Genomic DNA, 26,050 nt, shown 5'->3' with positions numbered 1-26,050 from the left:
ACTAACAACAACTTGTATTTTTAGTGCATTTAACCTAATAAATGTTACAAGGTGCTTCACTGGAGCTTTATGAAAAAAATATGACACCGAGCCACATAAGGAAATATTAGGATAAAAGCAAAATACTGCGGATGCTGGAAATCTGAAACAAAAACAAAAATAGCTGGAAAAACTCAGCAGGTCTGACAGCATCTGCGGAGAGGAACACAGTTAACATTTCGAGTCCGTATGACTCTTCATCAGGACTAAAGATTTCTATTTTTCCTTAGTTCTGATGAAGAGTCATACGGACTCGAAACGTTAACTGTGTTCCTCTCTGCAGATGCTGTCAGACCTGCTGAGTTTTTTCCAGCTATTTTTGCTTTCGTTAAGGAAATATTAGGTCAGGCGACCAAAAGTTTGGTCAATGAGGTAGGTTTTAAGGAGCGTGTCGAAGGAGACACGTAAGGGAGAGAATTCCATAACTTAGGGCCCAGGCAGCCGAAGGCACAGCTGACCATGGTGAAGCAGTTAAAATCAGGGGCACTCAAGGGAATTAGAACGATTCAGAATTAGAGGAACACAGATATCTCGGTGGGTTGTGGGGTTGGAGAAGATTACAGAGATAGAGAGGGGACAAGGCCATGTGCAGCAGCAAATAACTACTCAGACGAAAAAAGGTTAACAGTCCCAGGCAGAAAGCAAAGACTCCCCCACTGCGTACAGCTCTGCCCGAGGTTGGAAGTCAAACACAAACAGTACAAGCAAACAGAGCACAGAGCTCAGGAATTCACAAGACTAAGCACATGGATTTTCAAGGAAAAAGTAACCAGAATCATCTGGTGTTTTCCATCCGAGCGATGTTACTTGGCACGGAACAGAAAGCTTTTTGTGGTTTCCCCTGAACGTTCAGAAGAGCTAATGCAGTGAGTAACTGAGCCACAGGGAGATCCCATGGTCAGGACCCCTTCTCCGTGCTGAGCTCAGTTAGGAGAGTGGTAGGAACCGTGACACCTTGGGTCTGGGATGGAGGACGACTCGGAAAGGCTTCCACTCTCAATCACCTGTCTGCTGGAACGCACAGACATGAGAGTCGGGAAAGGCAGGGCGAGATGGAGAGGAGCAGGAACAGGCCCGGCTGTAACAGTCAAATAGTCTACAGATACTCACCACCAGGGGCACACAGGTGAAAAGTGGCCATGTGGGCAAGTCACCAGAGGGTGCCCAGAGCACCTATATCAGCCAGGAGCCTGGACATTCGTTTGATCCCCCTCTCTTGCACAAGGCTCAAACTTGTCCAGGTTTGTGTGTGCATGTGAGTGAGTGAGAGAGACAGAGAGAGAGAGAGAGAGAGAGAGAGTGAGAGAGAGAGATACACAGGCAGAGATGGCTGTGTATACAATGGAGACAGAGATACAACCCAGTGTTGATACATGACAGAGTGAGTGAGACAGATCTATATACATGAGAAATAGACCAATGTGGATGCATGTGTAAGAAAGAGAGGGAAAAATAAATGTGGGTCTAGAAATACAAGAGACAGCTCTATATATACACACACACATACACAAAAATGATATACAGAGAAATTAATAAACTCACAAAACAAATATAAAATCTCACTTCACAGAACCTAGGATCAGCCTTTTAACACCACTCATGGGTGTTGTAACTGGGCAAATTAAACACTGCACAAACTTGTTTGAAAACAGAAAGATGGGTCACCAAGAACATTTCACCAAATACAAAGGCCTTGTCTCTTCCACCATTAATTTCAGCAAACTGTTGGTCAACTCACAGATAGAGCAAACCTTCCAAGAGTTTTCATCAAAATTGCAAGTTGGGGGATCAGGACTCCTAAACTTCAGAGACCACTCTCCCATCAGCCTCCTTTGTTGTTGCTCTGTTCCAGCAACCTGCAGCAGGAGTTGTGCCCTCAGGAATATTATCACACACAGGGACCATACCAAATCCCCTAACAATCCAATGAGCTACAGTACATTGTATTCTTCCAATGATATTGGAGATCCTATACTTAAAAACAGTCAGTTACAAATTAAGATGCCTGCCAATTTATAGCGACAAATCAATGAAACATAATTAACAATGGGAGCTAAACTTAGCAATGAATTGTCTTCTACGTTCTATTTCTTCTTCCAATTTTCTTCCCACATTTCTCACCACCTCTCCAGAAGGCACTGATCTTTGCCAAGGAACAATTCTACAGGTTGGAAGACACCTAATCCTCACAGCAGTATCCATTCTTTATCTGCGAGTGTGCCCATCAGTGCCAAGCCTGATTTTGGCCTCATCTAACCTCCAAAACAATGTTCTTCCCAGTGAATGGTGATCAGTCCCAGCAGCCCTGGCGATTTACCCCTAAATATACCGGAGTGATGAGAGGCCATCCACAACACTCTTTCTGACCTCAGCTATTCAACACTGACTAGGGAATCAAACCTTGGGATCCTCTAATCTCTCTGGCTACATTGTCCACTTCTGGTCACCACGCCTTAGGAAGGATGTGAGGATTCTCGAGAGGGTGCTGGGGGGGTAGGTAAATTTATCAGAATGGTTGCAGGGCTGAGGAATTTTAGAATCTCCAAGGTTAGGTTGGAGAAGCTGGGGTTGTTCTCCTTGGAGCAAAGGAGATTGATGAGAGATTTGATAGAGGCGTACAAGATTAAGAGAGGCTTAGGCAAGGTAAACAAAGAAAGGTTTTTCCCCATTAGCCGATGGTACAATGATTAGGGGACACAGATTTAAGGTTCTGGGCAAGCGATACAGGGGGTGTGAGTTTTGCAACGGGTGGTAAATATCCTGGAACCCACTATCTTCAAGGGTATTGGAAGCGGAGACAATGAATAATTTCAAAAGGAAATGGGATAAGCACTTGAGGGAAATAAACTTGCAGAGCGGCAGGAACTGCGCTGGCTGGATTTCTCTACCAAATGGCCACTTTTGATCCCATATTGACTTTATGACTCTTTGACCAGGCAGATGGAGCAGACGGTTTCCAATAATTGAGCGGTCAAGAACAAACAGCTATAGATAAGCTGATAAAGAGAGTTAGAACAGAAAACAGGAGAAACTTCAATACAAAGAGTTGTGAGGCTGTGGAATCCACTTCCAGGGTCATGGGTTGAGGCCGAAACTGTGTTAACATTCACCGTTAGATTGGATAAGTGGACGAAGAAACGAGTGCTGAAGAGAATGAGAGAGGGTTAGTTAATGTGATTAGAGTTCTTTGCCCATCTGGAGGGCAAGTGCCAACAGAGAACTGGTTGGAACAAATGGCCTATTTCTATACCTAGCTTTACTCATTAACCCCACCCCTCCACCCCACCCATCCCAGAGGGAAGTTTTGTTTTTGTTATCCAGGTCTCCATTAATATTATTCTTGGAACCACTTGATGGTCAGTATCTTTTCAGCCCAGGGGGATAGAATGGTCAAGGCCCACAACATGACCTCAAATACCTCCATCACTAACACAGAGAGAGGCCTGTAACCACTCGCCCTTCACTCCAGTGCTACGTAGCCCACAGCTACTCCCTCACAAGCCAAGCGTAGAAACTGCTATAATACAAATATCCCTAAATGGCTGCTCTGTGTTTTTCACAGCTCGAGGGAACATATCCAATGAATTTTTGCATTCGGCTCTAATGACGAAATCCCAGGGACAACACTACAATCGAGGGGGGCTTTATATCCCAACACCTTGGCCAGTTTATGCATCCCGTTCCCAGATGTGAAAGGACAGCGCTCAAAGCCATTGCATCATCCAAATCCTCCTTTCATATTAAACATCTTGGGCGTATAGGCTAGGACACCAAGGAGCAGGCTGAGGTCCAAGCTGTGATGTACTGGAGCCAATACTGAAGGCTCAAATCAAACCAGCTAGCAATGGTAATGATGCAGTAAACAGCATCTCCATAAATGGCAGCGAGGCAGTGGAGAGGATTACTGGGCTGTCCCAGATCCGTTCATACAAATCAAAGTCAAGTCTTGAAAGATTTATCAACCCAGTTTGTCACCGAGTGTTCTGCTCTCAGAAGGATTTAAATTCAACGATGCTAATACCGTCACTATGGTTACCATGTAGTCAGTCGGTTACTTTTACACTTAGGAGCCAGCACTGAGCAGTAAAAGGATTGGTTTCAATATGAGCAGGTTTGAAAGAAATGGCCTCCGGTGTCAGCCTCACAAGCAGCTGATCGTCAACCCACCGAGCAGGTCAACCCCCAGCCCGCTCACCTCCAGGGGAGGTCAGAGCTCAGCACCTGCATCCAAATCAAATAGGCCCAAAACTCCAAGTATCAGCGCCTTTTTAAATCACTGCACATCCAGATCCCGAATCCAAATCTTTAAAACTAACCATGTCAACTGTATAATAGAAAACTGAGGGCGAACGAGGCAACGCAAGGATTGAAAGCAAAAAAATAAATAAATCTTATTATTGTTGAACTTCGACGTTTTTCCCATTTTTCCTCAGCATCAATGTTTTTAGATTTTAATTTTGGAAAGTACATTAATGATCAGTTTAAAGTCCAATAACTTTATTCGGGTTTAACTGCCGTGTTAAATTAGCGGAAAGGTTAGTGCACTTCTAGATCTCTTTGTGCTCCTCAAAGCTTTCACTGCCCAACCTCCGGCTCCATCTCCTATCGACTGCCAGTCGCATTTCTCTCTTTCAGGGTACAATGTCCCGCTTGAGGTCTTTCCATTTCCTTAGTGGCTCAGTATTGAACCTTGTCTGTTTTCTCAGCAGCGTGTCACCCTGATTCCATCTTATTCTGCGACTTGCAAACAGGTTTGAATAGTTGCAGTGTCCAGCAGCGGGGGAATGTTTCGCACACTTTACCCTTCCTCCCTGTGGACGAGCGCCTGCTATTGCTCTGTCCCCAATGCTTGACGATGCAGAAGGTTCCAGAATTATTGTGCATGTTTGTCCATCAGAGTGACAGGAGAATCATCAGTGTGTGTGTGTGCAGTGTGTGTGTGCATGTGCAGTGTGTGTGCAGTGTGTGTGCATGTGCAGTGTGTGTGTGTGTGCATGTGCAGTGTGTGCGTGTGCATGTGCAGTGTGTGTGTGTGCATGTGCAGTGTGTGCGTGTGCGTGTGCATGTGCAGTGTGTGTGCATGTGCAGTGTGTGTGTGTGCATGTGCAGTGTGTGTGTGTGCGCATGTGCAGTGCGTGTGTGCATGTGCAGTGTGTGTGTGTGCATGTGCAGTGTGTGTGTGTGTGCATGTGCAGTGTGTGTGTGTGTGCATGTGCAGTGTGTGTGCATGTGCAGTGTGTGTGTGTGCGCATGTGCAGTGCGTGTGTGCATGTGCAGTGTGTGTGTGTGCATGTGCAGTGTGTGTGTGTGCATGTGCAGTGTGTGTGTGTGCATGTGCAGTGTGTGTGTGTGCGCATGTGCAGTGCGTGTGTGCATGTGCAGTGTGTGTGTGTGCATGTGCAGTGTGTGTGTGTGTGCATGTGCAGTGTGTGTGTGTGTGTGCATGTGCAGTGTGTGTGTGTGTGCATGTGCAGTGTGCGTGTGCATGTGCAGTGTGTGTGCAGTGTGTGCGTGTGCATGTGCAGTGTGCGCATGTGCAGTGTGTGTGTGTGTGCATGTGCAGTGTGCGTGTGCAGTGTGTGTGTGTGCAGTGTGTGCATGTGCATGTGCAGTGTGCGCATGTGCAGTGTGTGTGCATGTGTGTGTGCGTGCATGTGTGCACGGTGTGCGGGGTGTGTGCGGTGTGTGCAGCGTGCACAGTGTGTACAGTGTGTGTGTGTGCACATGGCGTGTGTGCAGTGTGCACACATGCGTTTGTGTGTGCACATGGCGTGTGTGCGGTGTTCACACGTGCGTTTGTGTGTGCACATGGTGTGTGTGCGGTGTGCACACGTGCGTTTGTGTGTGCACATGGTGTGTGTGCGGTGTTCACACGTGCGTGTGTGGGGGGGGCAGTGAGGGTTGCAAACACAAACCACGTGCCACTGTCCAGGGGAGTCGGCCAGCTCTTTGTATATTTCTGATGCATTGATCACCCGACTCTAAGCAGGATATTTAAAGTGACAGAGTGGGGGTTAACCCAACAGTTCAGCTGGTCAAGGCAATGACCCAACCAGGAAGGCTTAAGAGGTTCAGTCCTGAACTGTGTGCGGGCTCCCTCCATCGACAGGTACCCATTGGGTCAGCTTCCTTGTTATAATTACATCTATTTTTATATTCACTCATCCAAACTGCAGCCCCATTGGATTTTTCCAATAGATCACATACTGACAACCCTGAGGTCCAAATATCATAGATTCCAACCCTAATGCAGCAGAACTTCATCACAACTCTGACAGCTTAACAACATCCAGCGTAAACATCTGTCATAAGTGATGGAGTTACCATCAAGAAGGGAAGAATTGTGTTTACTGAGAGCCTCAGACAGTCTCAAGGTGCATTGCAGAGGCTGTATTAAGACCAGTCACTGTTGTTTTATAACAGCAGAAACACAGCAGCCTAACTGCACACGGCAACATCACACAAACAGCAAACAGACCAACAGCCAGTTCATCTGCATTTTCGTTTTTAGGAGGTGTTAAAAGTTGAGGGGGATAAATTGGCCAGGGCAACAATTAGTGGAATAGCCTTGTGGGATCTTTTACATCCACCCGATCAGGCAAATGGGTGCCACGAAAATCCCTTCCTGTCTCCCAGAACAACAGACCATGGATTACCCTTGGAACAGAACAATCCTCAGAAAGATTCCTGTGAAATTACGCCAGAATCTCAGGCCCAGGGAGCTCATCTTAACATCTCATCCAGCAGACAGCACCTCCAGCATTCCCTCAGTACCACACTGAAATCTCAGCCTCAATCACACGCTTAAGTCTGTGATGGGGCTTGAACCCACAACCTTTTGATTCAGAGGTAACAGGGCTACCGAGTGAGCCACCAGTGATACAACTAAACACAATGGCTCAAGATTGGGTTTTAGGCATTTTGTCCAAGTTAACGGAAATGTCCACAACAGATATAATTGGAGCCAAATGCAGTCTGCTTTAAATAAAAACATCCACACCCATACCTATACTTCAAATTAACAAGCTTCCTGGATCTGAATCCAGCTAACATGCAAAGTAAAACTGGGAGCTGACAACAGCAAGAGAGCAGAGGACAAAGTTATTTTCCAGCAGAGAAACCTGGGACCCATCTGAAGCCAGATAGATGCTGTTACTCGAGAGGATGGAGGGCAGGCACACACACAGTGGAGCTGCAGTTCTACAACAGGCAAGGTCAGAGGAGATGCCCACAATAGTTACAGGTTGTCTACCATGTTCTTCACTCAACAACAACTTACGTTTATATAGCACAGAGAAACATCCCAAAATACTTCACTGAAACATTCTCAAGCAAAAGGCAATAGTGATCCACATAAGCAGATATTAGGATAGATGACCTGGGTAGGTTTAAAGGAGTCTCTTAAAATAGGAAAGCAAGTTGGAGAGGAGGAAAGGTTTAGGGAGGGAATTGCAGATTTCAGGGCCTTAGTAATTGAAGGCATGGTCGCCTAACGAGTGAATAAAATTGGGGTACTGAAGAGGCCAAATTTGGAGGAGAACTGACAACTCTGAGGCTTGTAGGGCTGGAGAAGGTTACAGAAATAGGGAGTGGTGAGGCCATGGAGGGCTTTCAAACCAAGGATGAGAGTCTTGACACGTGAGGCATTGCCAGGCCAGGAGCCAATGCAGGTCAGCACACCCAGAGATGATAGCCGAATGGGACTTGAGTGAAAATTTGGACACAGGCAGCAGAGTTCCGGATGACCTTAGGTTTATGGATGGTGGTGATGGGAGGCCGGCCAGGAAAGCATTGAAACGGGCAAGCTGAGAGGGGACAACAGCGTGGACGAGGGATTCAGCAGCTGACAGGAAGACATCTCAGTCTGTTGAACGAGGAGGAGAAAAAACGCTGGACAACCGGCAAAGGCAGGGTTATAAAGGAAACAGATTTTGGGGAATGGAAGGTTTAAGGCAAGAGTCAAAGAAGGAGCTGAACAGCCACAATTATTCACAAATCACCAGGGACTGTGGACAGAATTTTATGACTCCTCCCACCGGCAGGATCTTCCAGTCCCCCCCGAAGTCGATGGATTACGAATGGCTTGTTGCATTTTACAGCCCCGCCCCCACCACAATGGGGATGTAAAACTCCGCCCTGTGTCCCTTCAAGAATTTGCAGAGTAACATGGGGAAGAGCACAGACTGTTTTAAACAGTCAACCCAGTTTGTATGTAATGTCAATGCCTGACATACAGGAAATAAATTGTCTTATGATTTTGGTTGTGTGAATCATTTTACTAGTAAGTAAATCCAGACAAGGGTATAAACTGGTCAAACATCACACTGCGTCTTCTCTTGCAAGAGGTCTACAAGGTCCTACGATAAAGGTCGGCTGTTAGGTTAGAGCCACGCTGACCCAAATATGAATAAAGACACTATTCCGACTATAGGGAATTTCAGGAAAAATCTCAAAATCTGCAACAGGAAAGATGAGGAAATATAGAAAACTACACAGCCAAATGGAGGTACAAAAGCATGGGATGGGGGTTTAGGGATTTAGTTAGTTCGAGGCGTTCACAAGAGATAAACACTGAGGGATATCAAAACAGTTTACAGTCAATGAAATACTTTTTCCAAGTGTCGTCACTGTTGTAATGCAGGAAACAGAGTGCCCAACTTGCGCACAGCAAGCTCCCACAAACAGCAATGTGATCATGAGCAGATAATATGTTTGTGTGATGTTGGTTGAGGGATAAAAAAATATTGGCCAGGACACTAGGGATAACTCCCCTGTTCTCCTTCAAAGTAGCACCATAGGATCTTTTGCATTCCACCCAAGCGGGCAGATGGGGCCTCGGTTTAACGTCTCACCCGAAAGTCAGCACCTCTGACAGCGCAGCACTCCCTCAGCGCTGAACTGGAGTGTCAGCCTCGATAGTTACACTCAAGGAGTGGGGCTCAAACACGAAATCTTGTGATTCAGAGTGCCACCAACTGACCCACGATTGGTGGAGAAGATGGTGAATGAAGCAACAATAGGGGTTTAGTGTGATGAGGAGGATTGAGATCGTAGCAGACAACGCTCGGGGGTAGATTACTGACTATCGCCATCAGGGGCTGCTGAGAATAGAGACGGGGCACCCCCAAGGTTTGAAAATTGTTGTGGCGGAGGGTGGGCAAAGGAATGATGGTTGAAGAGCTGCACGGAGAGGGAAACATCGGTTTCGTTGCTTGTTCTGTGTCGTTAAAATTCTGTGACTCTGTAACGCAAAATAACGCACTTCCTACTCTGGCTGCATTGATCCCTATCCCTGAACGTCAGATATAAATCTCGCCAATCTGCCTTGGTAATGATGCCCCTGAAGCCTCAGGAACTGTCTCGTCAGCTCCCTGAGCATAAAAGTCAATTCAACGATCGATAACCAACTAAATATTTAAACATCCCCAACTCCCTGGGGTGCTGTGCCAACTGCACATGAAATGGATTATCCATCATCAGTTGCCTACCCTGTGGGACAGGTAATCTGTCCACTTTGTGTGTGGGAGTGCTCACAAGGCCAAGGTCCTCGTACCATTGCCCGACTTCGCCCCTGTCTCAGCTCATCCGCTGCTGAAACCCTCACTCGTGCCTTTGTTATCACTGGATTTGACTATTCCAGCGCACTCCTGCCTGGTCTCCCACATTTGACCCTCTGCAAAAGTGGGATCACCCAAATCTCTGCTGCCTGTGTAATAAATCACAACACCGACCATTCCCCTGTCACCCCCCGTGCTCCCTGAACCACACTGGCTCCTGGTCAAGTAGTATCTTCATTTTAAAATGCGCATCCTTATTTTCAAATCCCCCCCGTGGCCTCAACCCTCCGGCCCCTCGACCCTCCGGCCCCTCGACCCTCCGGCCCCTCGACCCTCCGGCCCCTCGATCCTCCCGGCCCCTCGACCCTCCGGCCCCTCGACCCTCCCGGCCCCTCGACCCTCCCGGACCCTCGACCCTCCCGGCCCCTCGACCCTCCCGGCCCCTCGACCCTCCCGGCCCCTCGACCCTCCCGGCCCCTCGACCCTCCCGGGCCCCTCGACCCTCTGGCCCCTCGACCCTCGGTCCCACGACCCTCGGTCCCACGACCCTCCGCGATATCTGCAGTCTTCCAATACAGGACTCTCGAGGATCTCTAATTTTAATTGCTCCGCGATTGGTGGCCGTGCCTTCGCTGCCTAGGCCCCAAGCCCTGGAATGCCCTCCCTACACCTCACCACCTCTTTTCAAGCCGCTCCTTAAAACCTACCTCCTCGACCAAGCAACTGGCCATTTGAACTAACATCTCCCTCTGAGGTTTGGTGTCAGACTTTGTTTAATAAAACTCCTGTGAAGCGTCTTGAGACTTTTTACAAGGTTAAAGGTGCTGTATAACTATACGTTGTGGTAGTTTTAGCCTTTGCTGAGACCTAGTGAACACGGGGCTGTAATGTGTCGGGTGACAGCAAAGTTTTATCTGAATCTGCTCCCCAGAACTCACCCCCCCGCTCGCTCTTATTTCCAGGGTAAAGTATGTCAGCCTCAGTGGGTATGGAGGAGGGCGTAGGGAATGCCTCCTTTGGGTTAGTTCCACTTGCCGTCAGCAACTGGAACACCGAGCAGCAGCGTGGACACCCCTAGCACCAGCCGGGACGCCGAGCACCAGTCTGGGTGCTGAACGGTAGCGTCAGCCAGGGCAGCGAGTGCCTGAGCACTGAATCCTAGCCGGGCCTGTGGAACTGCTCCCTCTGAAGAGAATTTGAGAGGCAAAACAGGCAGAGAAACCCGACAAGAAAAAAGAATCTGAACCACCGTAACCAGGTCCGGCACGCAGTCCACAAAATGTTTCGCCTCTGCCAAATTCTCCAAGCTCAGGGGAGATGTTCCAACTGGCCTCAGTGCAGCTGGACGCTGGACAGGGTAGGGGGGGTGGGGGGTAGGGGAGGAAAGAGATACCAGGAAACCAGACACGGTTTCCGATCCTGATTGCTCACCATGGCTCCTCCTGGCAAGTGCCACCGGTAAGTCTGGTCAGTGAGAGGACGGTCAGTACAGGGTGAGAGCTCAGTTGTGCGGGACCCAGTGCATTTGAATGCCTTGAGTCTCTGGGGATCACAGAGGACTAATGTGGGGGTGGGGATGGGGGAGGGGTGGTGTGGGGGTGGGGCGGGGTGATGTGAGAGGGAGGGGTGGTGTGGGGCGGGAGGGGTGGGGTGATGTGGGGGGGTGTGATGTGGAGGGGAGGGGTGGTGTGGGGGGGAGGGGTGGTGTGGGGGGGAGGGGTGGTGTGGGGGGAGGGGTGATATGGGGGGGAGGGGTGGTGTGGTGGGGGTGGGGGGGCAGGGGGAGGGGTAGTGTGGTGGTGGAGGGGAGGGGTGGTGTGGGGGGAGGGGTGATGTGGGGGGGAAGGGGTGCTGTGGTGGGGGTGGGGTGGTGTGGGGGGGTGGGGTGATGTGGGGGGGAGGGGGTGGTGTGGTGGGGGTGGGGTGATGTGGGGGGGAGGGGGTGGTGTGGTGGGGGTGGGGTGATGTGGGGGGGTGGGGTGATGTGGGGGGGAGGGGTGGTGTGGTGGGGGTGGGGGGAGGGGTAGTGTGGTGGTGGAGGGGAGGGGTGGCGTGGGGGGAGGGGTGGTGTGGGGGGAGGGGTGATGTGGGGGGGAAGGGGTGGTGTGGTGGGGGTGGGGGGGCAGGGGGAGGGGTAGTGTGGTGGTGGAGGGGAGGGGTGGTGTGGGGGGAGGGGTGATGTGGGGGGGAAGGGGTGCTGTGGTGGGGGTGGGGTGGTGTGGGGGGGTGGGGTGATGTGGGGGGGAGGGGTGGTGTGGTGGGGGTGGGGTGATGTGGGGGGGAGGGGGTGGTGTGGTGGGGGTGGGGTGATGTGGGGGGGTGGGGTGATGTGGGGGGGAGGGGTGGTGTGGTGGGGGTGGGGGGAGGGGTAGTGTGGTGGTGGAGGGGAGGGGTGGCGTGGGGGGAGGGGTGGTGTGGGGGGAGGGGTGATGTGGGGGGGAAGGGGTGGTGTGGTGGGGGTGGGGTGGTGTGGGGGGGAGGGGTAGTGTGGTGGTGGAGGGGACGGTTGGTGTGGGGGGGAGGGGTGGTGTGGTGGGGGAGGGGCGGTGTGTGGGGGAGGGGCGATGTGTGGGGGAGGGGTGGTGTGGTGGGGGTGGGGTTATGTGGGGGGGAGGGGTGGTGTGGTGGGGGTGGGGGGAGGGGTAGTGTGGTGGTGGTGGGGAGGGCTGGTGTGGGGGGGAGGGGTGGTGTGGTGGGGGTGGGGTGATGTGGGGGGTGGGGTGATGTGGGAGGGAGGGGTGGTGTGGTGGGGGTGGGGGTAGGGGTAGTGTGGTGGTGGAGGGGAGGGGTGGTGTGGGGGAGGGGAGGGGTGGTGTGGGGGGAGGGGTGGTGTGTGGGGGGAGGGGTGGTGTGTGGGGGAGGGGTGGTGGGAGGGAGGGGCGGTGTGGGGGGAGGGGTGGTGGGAGGGAGGGGCGGTGTGGGGGGGAGGGGCGGTGTAGCGGGGAGGGGTGGTGTGGGGGAGCGGAGGGGTGGTGTGGGGGAGGGGAGGGGTGGTGTGGGGGGAGGGGTGGTGTGGGGGAAGGGGTGGTGGGAGGGAGGGGCGGTGTGGGGGGGAGGGGTGGTGTGGGGGAGGGGAGGGGTGGTGTGGGGGGAGGGGCGGTGTGGGGGGAGAGGGGTGGTGTGGGGGAGGGGAGGGGTGGTGTGGGGGGAGGGGCGGTGTGGGGAAGAGGAGGGGTGGTGTGGGGGAGGGGAGGGGTGGTGTGGGGGGGGAGGGGTGGTGTGGGGGGGGAGGGGTGGTGTGGGGGAGGGGAGGGGTGGTGTTGGTGGGGGAGGGGTGGTGTGGTGTGTGGGGGGGCGGTGTGGTGGGGGAGGGGCGGTGTGGAGGGGGGCGCGTTGGGGGGTGGGGGGGAGGGGTGGTGTGGCCGGGGTGGGGGTTGTGTGCAGTGTGGGCTTCCAGACACATTTGGAAAAATAAGCTCAGATGAAAACAGGTCACTGTCACTTTAACTAAAGTCTTTATTCCAAAACACTATCTGCTCTGTCCTGTCTCCCATAAAGTGCCCTCTTGAGTCATATGCCTTGGGGCTGGATCTTAAAATTTAAAATTTATACAGTAAGTGTAGAATCAAACAGTAGAAGAGTCAAAGAAACTCAAAAGGGCGAGAGCACAGAGCAAAGCAGCCATACTTAGCACAAGAAGAGCCTGGCAGCCATTTACCTCGTGGGTAAATCCCCGCCACTGGTAAAGTGTAATACAGAATACTGGGAGAGCTGAGCATTTTGTTCTCCTGCCCTCTCTGCTGGGGAGCTGCAATGTAAAGCTGTTCGCTTATGGCTGCCTGCAGTTGAGCGTGTGTGGTCTTACTCAGTGTAACACACAACATAAATAGCAGCATTCTTCATTCCCCATCTTCCCCACAGTGAGCCTTAAGGGGCAAGGGGCCCTTTTCCCGTGAGCCTCAGCACGTGCCAGAGGAGCAGGTCAGCGAACCACATGTAAAACTGCCTTCACTTGAAGGGCGAATGGGGCCACACCAAGCTGTCTACCAAGGTGGCATAAGCTGAAGGAAACGCATCAACCAAAGGGATAACATTGGAAGTTAACTTGTGAAGGCAGGAGGTTCCCGAGAAGGAACGCCATGGCCCAGGATCACATGCGGCCAAATCTGCGGCGGAATTGCTTCCAACATCTGCGAACCAAATTGCCAGAAACGTGGAGGCGGATCCACAAGACGGCCCAGTTTCCATCAGGACCCCATGAAGCCTCACAGAAAGGCAAACAACTGCAGGGCAGGCCCCGACTCCACAGCTGTCCCGCCCTGCAGAGCCCATGTGGGGGCAATACCACCAGCCTTTGACAGGCTTCGTGACGCAAATTGCACAACAAAACTTAACGCAGCTTCAAATTCTGGGAAACCTTGCGAGTCGGTCCTGGGGAGAAATGCATTTCCACCGTCAGGCAAAGTGTTATGTTGTGGGCCTCTTAACAGAACCGGCACGAAACATCAGTGAAGACCACTGCTAAGTCCCGTGTGAGAGGGAGAGAAAAGGAACAGAGACACAGACAGAGAAAAACAAAGACAGACTTGCACTTGTTCTCACAATCACCAGATGTCCAGAAGCGCTTTACCGCCAATGAAGTTCTTTTGAAGAGTAGTCACTGTTGTAATGTAGGAAACGCGGCAGCCAATTTGCACACAGCAAGCTCCCACAAACAGCAATGTGATAACAACCAGGTCATCTGTTTTTGTGACATTGAACGAGGGATAAATATTGGCCCGGACACCGGGACTAACCATTCTTCGGAATGATGCCATGGGGTCTTTTACATCCACCCAGGCAGGCTGATGGGACCCTCAGGTTAATGTCTCACCTGAAAGATGCAACAATGCATGAGGAGTGTCAGCCTAGAGTTTTGAGCTCAAGCCCTGGAGTGGGTCTTGAACCTGAAACCATGTGACTCAGAGGCAAGGGTGCCACCAACTGGGCTGACAAAGAGGGAAACAGAGAGAGAGAGAGAGAGAGAGACAGAGAGAGAGACACACAGACAGACAGAGTGAGAGAGAGAGAGAGGGAGAGAGACAGACAGAAACAGAGAGAGACTGAGCATGTAGACTCCTTCAATTTCCTTCAGAGAATTCCCTTCATAACATGGGAATCTCCCCCTGCGTGACTCATTGAAACCAGATGTACCGGAATTCCCCCAATTCTGTTCCTGTAAGAAGTCTCTCTGACTGTAAGCAGCAGCCTGGAAAATTCGCTTTAATCTTCTAGGCCCTATAATGCATTTCTAACAAGCGCATGTGCCTTGATCTAAAATAATTAGAAATGATGAAAGTGTAACCTTTCGAGATACTGAGCTGCAGTGCGAGGTCAGTTAAAAATCAGTCGGATTAAAGGCACCGCCATTCACAGTCACCCTGCAGTCTCACCTAGTCAGCCCAATAACCCCTCCCACACAGGGAAATAAGGTCACTTCAGCAGTTACCATCTCAGCCGAAGGAGTTAAAACAGAGGAAAAGGGGGAGAATATGCTTCCACAGACTGATTCTTTTATTCGTCGATTGTTTTTATTTCGGAGAAAGTCCCTCCGACTGGGGTCAAGGGGAAAGTGATATTTAAATCTAGAACATGAGGTATCAGTGAGAAAAGGCCAGACACATTCATCAAGCCCGGTGTGTCTACAGACTGCTAAGATAAAAGCAAAATACTGCGGAGGCTGGCAATCTGAAATAAAAACAGAAAATGCTGCAAACACTCAGCAGATCTGACGGCGTCTGTGGAGAGAGAAACAGGGTTAACGTTTCGAGTCCGTATGACTCTTCTTCAGAGCTAAAGAGAAGTAGAGATGTGAAGAAATTTATACAGTTTAAGGGGGCGGGGTGGTGGAGCTGGTGAAGCTGGATAGAGGGTCAGCGATAGGTGGGGACTAAGGGGAGACTGATAAGGTGTCCTGGACACAAGACAAGGGGAGTGTTTTTTTTATTATTCATTCATGAGGTGTGGGCGTCGCTGGCATTTATTACCCATTCCTAATTTAAGAGTCAACCAATTGCTGTAGGTCTGGAGTCACGTGTAGGCCAGGTGTCCATAACACCTTTGTCAATCTCTCCTTAGCCCCTACCTATCGCTGGCCTTCTATCCAACTTCACCTGCTCCAGCCCCCCTTAAACAGTATAAATTTCATTACATTTCTACTTCTCTTTAGCTCTGAAGAGTCTTACAGACACGAAAACGTTAACTCTGTTTCTCTCTCCACAGATGCTGTCAGACCTGCTGAGTGTTTGCAACATTTTCTGATTTTATATCTACAGACCACATCCAATCTGCCCAATGACGGACTTGAACCAACCCATTTAATCTTCTGAGGTAACATTTGGCGTCAATACTCCCTGTCCCCCCAGTACCTTATCCTGAATTGCTTCATTGCTCATTCCAGAACCTCCCATGGTTTCACCACCTTGCCAACCAGGCCCACATCGTCCAGTTGCTGCTCCTCCATACCAGCCGCTCCCCAACCCCCTACCCCATTCCTTCCACTCGACATTCAAAAAGGTCCTTTGGTCCTTATTCCTTTGGGCAGACACCCTTGTCCTTTTGAACTCCTTCCCCAAGTCATGTTGCCTGTTGGGTTATCTCTTTCCCTTCCTTTACAAAGTCCCATAATAAGATTGGACTTCTGATTCCTCGTCCTTAAATGTTTCCTTCTCCTCTTTGGTGCCCAGAATTCCTTCTTGCCTCACCCCATAAAATTCTCTGTGGTTTGACTGCGTGAGGTGGTACACTACACTAACGGAAATCACTGACTGGTCAAGTGAGCACAAAAATCTAAGATGACCCTCCAGTTGCTGATCTCCAATACTGATCTAGTAAAACTTTGAAATATCAAACCATGTCTGTTGTGTTTTTATAATAATACAAAGGCACCAATCACTCCTAAGGGATTGTGTAAACACGTTGTGGGTTCATTTATTTAAACTAGGCACGTGAGAATATAGATACGTGGATAGAAAGCTTGAAGACATCAGCAGCAGGGTTGCATGTGCTGTGTTCTGCTCACAGGTCAAAGTGAAACTGAGACTGCATCACATGACACACTTCTCTTCTAGTGATGGAATGCTGCTATCCCTTAAAGGCATATTACAACAGTGTATCTCTTTTTTGCTACAGCCTTCTGCTTTCTAAACCACATTCTCCATACACTCTGACACAATGACTAAGGAAAACAAAGCACTTTTTCTAATGGTTTAACAGAAAACAAGTTCCTAGTCCTCCTGAGGAGACAGAAATGATCGTGCAGTAGAGCTAGGTACAAATATGTTCTGACTGCATGAGCTGTCGGTAAAAACACTTGCATCTACTTAGCGCTTTCGTGACTTCAGGAATTCCCAAAGTGCTTTTCAGCCAATAAAGTCTTTTTGAAGTGTTTTAATATAGTAAACACAGCAGCCAATTTGTGCATAGCAAGCTCCCACAAACAGCACTGGGCTAATGACCCAGTTACTCTGTTTTCATTGGTTCAGGGGTAAATATTGTCCAGGACAGCTGTGAGAATTCCCTTGTTCCCTTGCTCTTCTTCAAAACACTGCCTCGAGATCTTTTACGTCCACCTGAGATGGCAGACAGTTTAACTTCTGATCTGAAAGAAGGCGCCTCTGACAGTGCAGCACTCCCTCAGCACTGTATTCGAGTGTCAGCCTATAATTTGTCCTCAAGTTTCTGGGACTTGAACACACAACCTTCCTCCTCAGAGGCAAGGATGCTACCAACTGAGTCACGGTTCATATGTACATATATACGAACATACGAATTAGAAGGAGTGGCTACTCAGCCCTTCAAGCCTCCGCCATTCAATAAGATCATGGCTGATCTGATTGTAACCTCAACCCCCATATTCCTGCCTACCCCCGATAACCTTTCACCCCCTTGTTAATGAAAAATCTATCTAGCTCTGCCTTATAGATATTCAAAGACCCTGCTTCCACTGCCTTTTGAGGAAGTGAGTTCCAAAGACCCACGACCCTCAGAGAGAAAAAGCTTCTCCTCATCCGTCTTAAATGAGTGACCCCTTATTTTTAAACAGTGACCCCGAGATTCACCCACAAAAGGAAACATCTCCACATTCAGCCTGTCAAGACCCCTCAGGATCTTAAAGGTTTCAATCGAGTTGCCTCTTAGTTTTCTAAACTCCAGTGGGTACAAGCCTAGCCTGTCCAACCTTTCCTCATAAGACAACCCGTCTAATCCTGGTGTTAGTCTAGTAAACCTTCTCTAAACTGCTTCTAACACATTTACATCCTTCCTTAAATCAGGAGACCAATACTGTACACAGTACAGTACTCCAGATGTGGTCTCACCAGTGCCCTGTACAACTGAAGCATAACCTCCCTACTTTTGTATTCAATTCCCCTCGCAATAAACGATAACATTCTATTAGCTTTCCTAATCACTTGCTGTACCTGCATACTAACCTTCTGTGATTCATGCACTAGGACACCTAGATCCCTCTGCATCTCAGAGCTCTGCAACCTCTCACCATTTAGATAATACCCTTCTTTTTTTATTCTTCCTGCCAAAATGGGACATGTCTCAATGGTTTGTGTTAAACATGTAACAAGGATCTGATGGAGCATTCATACAGTTACAAATAACCAGCAGGGCTGCAAGGAGCTGTGCACCGATGGACACTTAACCCCAAGGCCAGGGCTCTAATTCAGAGCCAGCAACTGGTTGGCTTCTCAATGTAAAAATATTTCCATGCAAAGTCAACAGCAGTTTTCAACACATTGTGCAAGTGTGTAATTTATCATAACTCATTCTGCATGGATTTCAAAGACCAGTCAGTCCACATTATAGTTTCCTAAAATCTGCTGTACCTTCAAACCTACATTTATGCACGAAATGTGGTTATATGTTGGCCTAACAAATCACAGAGTTTAATTACAATCCAAACCTGCAAATTACAGATCAGCCCACAACATTAGAAGGACATGAACTATTTTTGCCTTTCTAATTATTCAAGAGGAAATCTTACAAGCAAGGCAGGAGGCTTAAGATAAATTGAAGTAAATTCCTTGCACTGGACCCTGTCAAACTTCCCAGTTCATATGCTTGAAAAGTTAAAGAAAACTACTGAGCAGAAGGAAAGCTGAACCCAAAGAAATATTTTTCCAGGGATGAAGCCAGGATTTTGGAAAGAGAGAGAGAGAGAGAGAGAGAAATCAGTCAGTCACCCCCTCCCTCACTTCCTTCTTCACAAGCAGCCTCTTTTCTTTAATCCTGTGACAAATCTGGCTCTTATGAAGTCACAAGATATCAGTGTTAAGGATGGAAGACTCCCCCACTTAGGGTTGAAGACACCCCAACTTCTTCACACTATTTTGCTTCTAACATAAGCTCTCAACACTCCCAAGATGGAGTACAGCCAATCTGGTTGTGACTCACTCATTTTGGGATGACTGCTTTTGGGGTTAAAATCGCAACTTATTTTAAATGGACTTTACTCAATTATTTAAGTGGAGTTTGGAATTCCTCTCAGATTCTTTCAGAGCAGTCTTGCTCCCAACATCTGACCATATCAATGGCTCTGGATCCAGCCTGGTGCAAGATAAAACTTCCCCTTTAACCTTCCCAACAAATAGTCCTACCACTCCAGCTTCAGGTGGCCGCTCCTCCACTCGATGGTAGTGAGGCCTCCACTTCCCAATATCCAGACAAGCCATATGATTAAGCTCACTATAAAACTCATTGCATTTCATCTGCTTAGTCCAAACTCAACAAACACAGGTCCCAAAAGTGTTCCAACTCAGTTGTTGGGCTGCAGAGATGCATTTCAAGAGTGTCAAGAATACCATGTGGGAGTAGAGTTTCTGCTTTTGGCACAATTGGCAAATTTGGTACATATGAAGATATGAATTAGGAGCAGGAAGGCCACTCGGCCCCTCAAGCCTGCTCCGCCATTCAATAACATCATGGTTGATCTGATTTTAACCCTCAACCCCACATTCCTGTCTACCCCAATAACCTTTCACCCCCTTGCTAGTCAAGAGCCTATCTACCTCTGCCTTAAAAACATTCAAAGACTCTGCTTCCACCGCCTTTTGAGGAAGAGAGTTCCAAAGACTCGCAACCCTCGGAGAAAACATTTCTCCTCATCTCTGTCTTAAATGGGTGACCCCCTTATTTTTATAAAGTGACCCCTAATTCCAGATTCTCCCACAAGAGGAAACATCCTCTCCACATCCACTCTGTTAAGACCCCTCAGGATCTTAAAGATTTCAATCAAGTCACCTCTTACTCTTCTAAACTCCAATGGATACAAGCCTAGCTTGTCCAACCTTTCCTCATAAGACAACCTGCCCACTCCATAACAAAAACAGAAACAGAAATACCTGGAAAAACTCAGCAGCTCTGGCAGCATCGGCGGAGAAGAGCACAGTTGACGTTTCAAGTCCTCATGACCCTTCAACAGAATACCTGCCCACTCCAGATATTAGTCTGATAAACCTTCTCTGAACTGCTTCCAACGCATTTACATCCTTCATGCACTACAAACTGCACTCATTTCAAGTTTACCAGAGTTTTCACTCAAACTCATTTGCATATCTTCAAAGAAAATAAGCCACCACGAATGAGCGCAAATTGGGTAACGTTAACAAATGTAAATTGTTGAAAAATGCTTGACTGAAAACGATCCCTTGATAGATTTAAGTGGTAACTTGATAAAGATCAGTTCATTCAACTGAAAATGGGTTTAATCACAAAAAAACATGCATTTTTAAGTCACGGAATGAATCCATCACTCGATGTTAAAATCGCTGAAAATTACTTTAAAAAAAAACACACAACTAATTTCCAGTTAGATTGGGGTACAGGAGTGAATTTCTTCGTAAATTACAAAGGACACTAAAAACATTTCAAAGCCTACTGATTGATGTCCCAGTGCTCAAAATTTTCAGCTCAATTTTTGGAGCTTTCAAAAGCTGGCAAATGAGCGCAATTAGCGAAAACGTTAATGGTGTTTAATTCAGCCTGGCCTCGCTGGTTTTGTGGGCAAACACAGCTTGTAGTGCAATGTCTTTTCAAACTAACAAAAGCTCACGGGCATCGGGCAAGTTGAGGGTGCAGTTGAGCAGAAGCGGCAGGCAGTGAGGTTTAAACCTGTGCCTCTGTTAACTTGCACATCTCAGTTTGAAAGGAAGGAAGTGTTAGCTGTGGCTCAGTTGTTAGCACCTCTGGCCCTGAATCACAAGATCCTGGGTTCAAATCCCACCCCCAGGGCTTGAGCACCGAAAATCGAGGCTGATACTCCGATGCAGTACTGAGGGAGTGCTGCACTGTCAGGGGTGCCGGCTTTTCCGTAAGTTGTCAAAATGAGGCCCCAACTTGCCTGCTTGGGTGGGTGTAAAAGATACTGCGGCGCCATTTTGAAGAGCAGGGGTGTTATCCCCAGTGTCCTCCTGACCAATATTTATCCCTCCATTAACATCAGAATAGCACAGATCATCTGGTCACTATTGCACAATATTGCTGCTGGTGGGAGTTTGCCAAGTACAAATCGGCTGCCGCACACCACGCTTCAAAAAGTACTTCACAGACTGTAAAGCACTTTGAGACATCCAGTGGCTGTGAAAAGCACTATATAAATGCAAATCTTTCTTTTACGTCTCACTTTGCTGGCATTTGGTGCCCTGATTTAGACTCTGTCCACCAATAAGGCAGTGGCTCTAAACATTGTCCTTTTCAAATCACCAGACCCTAATCTTCAAACAGAACAGAGACACATAAGTACAACTTGATCTCAGTAACCTGGATTCTGTGGGCGCAGGGACTGTCATGACTTCTGGGGAGCCCGACATGCCGCAGTTTGGAAACCCACCTTCTAGCTGAGTGCCAGGCATTTGTCTTTTCACACAGGCGCAACCCATCACCTAAGTTTCCTACCTAGTTTGCCAAAGCCTTTCACCAAATTCAAATTCAGGATGTAAATATATAGGGGGCAGCTATGAGGAGCCCCCTCCCCTCTGAGTGAACTGGGTAGGGAGTCAAAAATGAGGGGTCATAAAAGGCCAGGAACTTCTTAAAAAGGGACTAATCGTGTAGCTGAACTGTGAACTAAACTCCCAAGCACCTCACCTGGCCAAACTATGAACCCACTGGCTCACTGGAGAACTTTACAGCCCAGGACGAGGCCATTTGGCCCAACCTATGGGTGCCAGCTCTTTGAAGGAGACTCAGTTACCCCAGTGTCTCTTTCCTATCGACTGGTTATGGGGTTGGGAACGGTGGGGACCAGCTAGCCTCTCGCCTGTTCGATCAGGGGCAAGGGACAGGCAAAGAAAAGAAGGCCGGAATTGCAAGGCAGGTTTGAGCGACCTGCCCCAAAGCGCACCCACCAGAGTAAAGTTAAAACATGAAAGGAAATTTCCAGCAGCGAGAACCAGCATGGGAAATGGCGCCATGAAAAATGGGCAAAACCCAAACTAAACAAAGGGGTAAGATCACCATGCGATTGTTTAAGCAGCAAAAACAAAATCACTGCATGAACTCCAACAACCACTTCAAACTAAAAAAATATGTGCGCAAGACAGAAAAACAAATGTTTCCTGTGAAAAGCGGCAAGGAAGAACTGCTGACAAATCAGAAAGAAAGCCAAGAAAGAGCCTCGATAAAGGCTGGAACTTCTGAAGAAGATATTTCTTAAAGGGAAAGGTTCCCCGCGTGTTTCCCAGCTGAGGGACTGTGGGCATGTTTGCTGCGCTTGACACGCTTGCACAGCCTTGTGGTAATCTCCCAGAATGCTCCAACCGCCAGTTTAACCCCTATTGTCTCACTAGTCTCAATGACTCAGAGTCTCTCTCTAGCAGCGGTTTATTAGTTCCAGGCATGACACTTTAGTTCAAAAAGACGGCCTGGCCTGCTGCAAATTTGGACCCAACCGTCCCCGTAGCCTCTTAAATGGATTTCCTGCAGTTCTTCCCAATAGCAGATGCTTTGCCTGTGAAAGCACTGAAGTGTCTGCCCCCCTTCCCCCACTGGCCTCACACCACACATGGCACAGCTCAGTGGGTGCATTCACCATGTGACGTGGAACTGAATCCAATTAAACAGGAAGGCCTCAGGCTCAACTTCCCATTGTGCGCCGAGTTAGATGATCTCATGTTAGGGCAGCGGTGGTCAGTGCTAAAATTAGCCTCAAGAAATCCACTAGCCGGGGGTCGTGGGGGGTGTGGGGCTGGTGGTTGGAGGGTGAGGACAGAGTAAATCGGCCAGAGTTCCTGCTAAGGGGCGTGTGTGTGTGTGTGTGGGGACAGGATGGGCTTAGCCAATGCTCACGAGAATGGCCATTTAAGAATTGGCACCAAAGGACTGCCGGTGCCCTTTGACCTGTGGGCAAAGAGTCAAGACAGGCGGAATATGCAGATGCATGAATATGGGAAAACAGTTGGGAAAAAGCTCCCCTCGACAACTCCCCTTCCCCCGCTGAAAAATCCTTCCTCAATATTTGAGGAATCCTTCCAAATTAGGTCAGGAACGTTGGAGCATTAGTATACAGCCCAACATGTCCTAACCTGCATTGAATTGTAACTCCTTGTTGTCTGTAAATGTAAGGTCCTGGGGTCTGTACAGTTCTTCAATGAAATAACTTTACATGAAACACACACGTTCTTGACATGCAAACAGACTTGTGCCCTTCACCCATTCAATTTTTGTTGGAAGCAAGCTGTGCCTGAAACCTGCTTCTAATTATTTACACTAAACCCATGAACCACAGTCAGTTGGCTGCATCTTGTTTATCCTCTTTTTTTAACAAAAAAATTGAGGCTTGTTCATGATCTGTGATTCATGTTGTGGTTGTTTTCATTATTCGTGTGACTGCACTGCCCGACTGTTAAGGACTTTTGATCATTATTCCCCCCGACACCAAACCCCTGCGTCTTTTTAAATCCCGAGATGAAGATAGCTGATCGGAGGCAGGGTGACAATGGGAGGCGGGGGAGTGGAGGGAAATGTAATCGCCATAGAAATACACACATTTTGAGGAAACCTTTCGTAGGGTACCGTTAATGCAGGAATTTACCGGAAAAAGTTTTGAAATTTGGGGGAGGCGAGCAAACTGGATTTAGAAAAATGATTATCAGGAGGAAAGCAGAGAGTGTGGGTTAAGGTCAGTTTTCAGTGACTGAATTCAGTATTGGTGTCACACAGGATTCAGTTCTAGATCTAATTCTGTTAACTAATATGCATTCATGATTTAAATGTCAGACCAGAGGAAGTAGCGTCGATATTTGTCAGATAGCAAAACAGGAGCTTTAGTTCATTCTTCAGAAGGTCAAAGGAAACTGAAGGGATATTGATAAGATGGGGAAATGGACCAGAGAGCGACAGGTAGAATCAAATAGGGTTTAAACATGTTCATTTTACACACCGGTAGCTCCCTCACCTCAACGTCAGCAGTCATGGGTTCAAACCTCACTCCAGCACATAATCTAGGCTTCCAAACCCACAACCTTCACCACCTAGAAGGACAAGGGCAGCAACTGCATGGTTACACCACCAACTGCAAGTTCCTCTCCAAACCATACACCATCCTGACTTGGAACTATATCACCATTCCTTCACTGTCGCCGAGTCAAAATCCTGGAACCCCTTTCCTAACAGCACTGTGGATGTACCTACACCACATGGACTGCAGCGGTTCAAGAAGGCAGCTCACCACCACTACCTTCTCAAGGGCAATTAGGGATGGGCAATAAACGCTGGTGATGCCCACATCACGTGAAAGAATAAATGATTTTTTTTTTTAAAAGGCTGACATTTCTGTGCAGGAGTAAGGTTGTGAAATGTGACTCTGGAGGAGGATGGAGTGGGTCAGTTGGAGAGAACACAAGAACAATGAAGAAACTCTCGGGCTGGTGGAGGGGGAAAGGTCGTTGGTGTACATCATCAAGGGAAGGCAACAAGGTCGGACTGGCCAAATTCTAAGGCATGAGAACTGACTGAAGGAGATGATTGAAGGAAGATCAAAGAAATGTAAACCGAGAGGGAAGACGAGAGTGATGATGCTAGGCAAGGAATTGAATAACGGGAGGCTCCCGAAGAGGAAAGAAAGGTGTGGAGAAATGAGCAGGGCAGATCACCACTACTCATTAGGGAGTGCCAGCTCGCCAGAAGCCTGGTCCTTTGGATGAAATATTGAGACAAGGCCCCGGTTGCCTGCTCAGGGATTGTAAAGATCCCAGGGCACCATTTGAAGGAAAGCAGGAGTTCTGTCCTGGCCAACATTCATCCCTCAGCTAACAACAGCAAATGCCAGTTGCTATTTGTGGCACCTTGTGTGCAAACTGCTGCTGCATTGGCCTGTACGACTACAGTGGCTACACTTCAAAGTAATCCAGTGCCTGTGAAGCACTTTGGAACTTCATGAAAAGGGCACTGAAGAGACACAAGTGCTTTCATTCCTTAAACAAGCATTTATCAGTGAATTTCAAGCTCGGAATCCAGTCTAGGCCTTTCCACCAAGAGACTGTTGTGTCCAGTAGTTGTGTGTGCCATAATGGCAGGTGCCAATAAGCTTAAAAGTTCCTGACTGCTCAGAGAGCAGTGGATTTAGTTAAAGTTAACTCAGCAGGACCAACAGATGTAAATCAGTCACGGGCTGATTGAGGATAGAGGATTGGTTAGTTAACAGGATACAGAGAGTAGTGGTAAGTGGGTCATTTTCAGGTTGGCAAGATGTAATGAGTGGAGTGCCACAGGGATCAGTGCTGGGGACTCAGCTATTTACAATCTATATGAATAACTTTGATGACGGGGCCAAATGATTGGTTGCCAAATGTGCTGATGACATAAAGAGAGGGAGGGAACTAAGTTCTGAAGAGGATGCAAGGGCCTGAATGTCAGCTTTGGCGGGCACACACTATCAGCGGGCCCGGGAGCGGTCAGGAAATGGACAGCCAACTGCGATCGGCCCCCCGAACGCGATTTCACACGGGGTGGCCAATTGACGGCCAGGAGTGTGAACTGCGCACCCGAAGAACTCAGCGCTGCCGGGGCAGGGGTGGGGGGGGCAGGGGGGGTGCAGGGAGAGGGCGGGCGATAACATTTCCGTGGGGGGCAAGAAAGTTCCCTGAAGGCAGACAGGTGCCTCAGGGAGCTGCAGGACCTGAAGATGCTCAAATAAAGGTTTTAAAAGCTGCAAAAACAAAAAATAAAATGCCCATGCATGACAGATTTTTATTTTTATTTTATTTCCTAACAGAAAGTTTATCCCCCCCACCGTGGACGAGGTTTGATGAAAAAGTCCGCCCGCCTGATTTGCCCGTGAGGTTGGAACGGGCCACGAAAAATCGGAGACAGTTGCGCCATTAACGGGCTTAATTGCCTACTTAATTGTTGGCGCGTTTCCGACTTTTGTGCGTGCCCGCCGATGATGTCAGGACACTTGACCAACGTCTTCCTGTGGGATTTTACACCCGATCGGGCCGGGAACACGCCCGCACGCCCGCCCGCGG

At 48.8% G+C, this 26,050-nt stretch overlaps 1 protein-coding gene across 1 annotated transcript in view; it reads right to left on the bottom strand.

Moving 5' to 3' along the window:
* cuedc1b (CUE domain containing 1b) overlaps positions 1-26,050 on the bottom strand; it is a 156,400-nt gene that overhangs the window by 111,975 nt on the left and 18,375 nt on the right. The gene's annotated exons all lie outside the window — the stretch shown is intronic.

Source organism: Cetorhinus maximus, chromosome 9 (assembly GCF_964194155.1).
Source record: "Cetorhinus maximus chromosome 9, sCetMax3.hap1.1, whole genome shotgun sequence".
NCBI classification, from domain to species: domain Eukaryota; kingdom Metazoa; phylum Chordata; class Chondrichthyes; order Lamniformes; family Cetorhinidae; genus Cetorhinus; species Cetorhinus maximus.
The sequence above is the reverse complement of the archived record's forward strand: the minus strand, read 5'-3'. Positions and strand labels throughout refer to the sequence as shown.